A 3184-nucleotide genomic window follows, 5' to 3' on the forward strand; every position below is an offset into this window, starting at 1 on the left:
AGTTGACCGAAATGGGCACTAAATACTTTTCGGGAGATATCCTCCAAATCACTGGCATGGCTATCGAAATCGTGAGCATCGACATGTAGGTTCCAGATCCAAGTGGTAGTATCAGGGCCTTTAGATATTGTTCTTGAGAAATGACCTGGTCTGGCCCATTCCTAGAAAGAAGTTTTTACGGGATCCCGATCCACCAAAATTTTAACTTCTGGTCCGGCGAACGAATAATGATTGAGTCCTCCTCTTTCCGGACAACACATACAAAGAGACCTGCCAACAGTCAAGTAATTAGTGAACTTCTGAAATCTATTTATAATTAGTTCCTTTCCTTCCTATCTCCCAGCTATTTATTTTGTTTAGTTATTTACTAGAGCAATTATGATCTGGAAGTCGGTCCGGGGCAAGTGTTCGGATCTATTATGACATATCCATGAGGCGCTAAACGGACCTTTATAATATTTGAAAATCCTTTCCCAGCTTCGACTTGACACAAAAACTCTTTTTTTTTGTTTTTTTTTCATATGCAAATTACAGGTGCTTAGATGGAGCTGCTTCGTATCTTACATGGAACTATAACTATTGCTCGATTCCAAATCACTTCATTGGGGCAGTCATGAATAAGACCCCAATATCCACATTCAAAGGCTTTTTTAGTTTGAATAGCAAAAGGGGATGTATGATGTACTGTAGTCGGGTATCGTTTATGCCCACGAGGTACTAGACGAAATAGAACAGAACAATCTTAGAAGGGATACAATGAAATTCCTTGATTAGCTCTTCCCAGAGGAAAGATCTATTTTATTTTACTGACGGATAAAAAGAGTGTTCTTATTCAAACCGCCGCGTGATCTTCAACCAATTATGCGCTTCAATATAATTACCTGGAGTAAGCGCTATAGCTTGTTTCCAATACTTAGCCGCTTGATCGGACCAAGCTTCCGCAATTTCAGAATCTCCCTGCCGAATAGCCTGTTCTCCTTGGTCGGAATAGGTGGGTCGATTCCTTCCCTTAGAACCGTACTTGAGAGTTTCCTACCTCATACGGCTCAGCGATCAATTATTTTGGTGTCCCATCTGAATCGACCCTATCTAACTAAATAATATTTTTCATAAATCTATCCCATTTTTGTTTCTCGGGTTAACCAGAAGGGGTTAATTACATTTACATAAGTTTTAAACTTGCATTTTTATTCAAAATAAATTTTATCTTTTCTCCTACCTTCAGAAAAACGAAACCCACTATCCTATCTTTTTCTGAAAGGTAACTATCTCATTTTCATTTTCATATAGAATCTTTGAAAAAGACTTTCCTCTCTAAGAAAGAAAGGACTTACTATCTTTGGGATCTGATACTACACCGCTGCTCAATACCTTAGTGGATCAACTCTTTTACATAAGTTGATTCCTAACTTATATCTCATATCATGACATAAGTAAGCAGTTTTTTCTTATTGTATCGGCCAAAAATTTCACTAATTGATCTTTACGGCGCTTCCTCTTTCAATTAGATCTTTTATCTATCCATAGAATATAGTATTATAGGCATATAATTTCTTCATTTTTTTGCTTTTATGAAGTCTCTTTTTTTGCTACAGCTAATAAAAATCGTTGCTTTGTATGATACATATGTAGAAAGCCTATCCTCTAGTATTTACTAGCGTATTTTATCTTTCTTTCCCTCTTTTTATAGTGGAGATAGTCACACGTAATGACAGATAAGGCCATATAATTAAAAGCTTCTGGTAAGAATGGATTTCGTTCTAGTGCCCGGAAATAATATTCCTAAGATTTTGTATGTTCTCCGTTACTTGTGTGGATAAGGCCTATGTTATACAGTATATAACTTCGATCATAGGGATCAATTTCTAGTCTCATAGCTTCATAATAATTCTGTAAAGCTTCCGCATAATTTCCTTCGGATTGAGATGACATCCGTTGTGGTCGTTCATTCTATTCAAAGAATCCCCGTTTCAGAACCGTACGTGAGATTTTCATCTCATACGGCTCCTCCCTTCTGTACATAATGAATGATAATAATCCATGGAACCAAAAGAATATCGAAATATTCTCATTATGAAATGGTAGGGACTAGTGTTTTTACAAGAAATATCTAGTCAGCCTTCCTGCAAGAGGTCTTTTCTTAACACTAATCGTGTTGTTGCTAGATAGAAAAGGTTACTCCAATAATTTCTTTGTCCTCAACGCCCCCTATTTCCAGGAATTAGTCACTTCAACAGTCTTTGATGGTTATATAGGTATACAAAGTACAAACAAGATGGATGTTTGTTGTCCCAACCATTCTTGTTAGTTCCGATCCCGATAAGGAAAGGTATAATTTATAACAAAGTTTTTTTGTTGATTCCTAGGTGTAGTGCTTCTTCCCCTATGCCGCCTATTGGTTGGTACTGATGGAGTAGGATTGACCTCTAATACATAAAGAACATATAGGTGTAACCTTTTGTTCAATACTAGATTAGAAAATTGAAGCATCTGAGGCTGCAACAATCGGGGATACAAAATAGAAAGAATTGTTCCATTTCCAAACTTCACCTTCAAGAAGCGTAGATTTTTTTAAGGTTTATTTCAATAAACGCGTTTCGTTTTATACCGAATCCAACCATGCGTGCCTTTACTCGTAAGATAGAGAACACTAAATAGAATCAAATTACACCATCTCTATAATAGGTAAACGCCTCTTTTTCTCCGGAAGTTGTCGGAATTATGCGTAATAAGATATTGGCCACAATTGAAGAGGTCTTATCAATAAAATTTCCATTTATCCATGATCTAGGCATAGTTCGCAATCCATTCTATAATTCTTCTCATTACCTCACATGGGAAAAGAATCCCACAAACAAAGGAATTGTACAGGAAGAAATAACATAAAAAAATACTTGTTCTAAACATGAAATTAATATTTCCTACAGATTATGATAACTCGAGAAGTTTTTTATTGGATTATGATTCAAAGAAGGAAAAAGAATAGAATAATCGTTCTATGATCAAAATACCACCCCATCCGTTTTCATATTTCGAGTTGTTATAATCGGTTGGTCGTACGTATACTGCAAAAATAAATATGAATGGCTCGCTATTCACCCAATTTCTGGGTCATAATCATAAATTTTGTAGGAGAGATGGCCGAGTGGTTGAAGGCGTAACATTGGAACTGCTATGTAGGCTT

General features: G+C 36.2%; 1 pseudogene; it reads right to left on the minus strand.

Moving 5' to 3' along the window:
- Positions 1 to 2225: 2225 nt before the first annotated feature.
- LOC113324555 lies at positions 2226 to 2490 on the minus strand (annotated as a pseudogene).
- Between the last annotated feature and the right edge of the window lie 694 nt (positions 2491 to 3184).

Source organism: Papaver somniferum, chromosome 1, assembly GCF_003573695.1.
Source record: "Papaver somniferum cultivar HN1 chromosome 1, ASM357369v1, whole genome shotgun sequence".
Taxonomy (NCBI): Eukaryota; Viridiplantae; Streptophyta; class Magnoliopsida; order Ranunculales; family Papaveraceae; genus Papaver; species Papaver somniferum.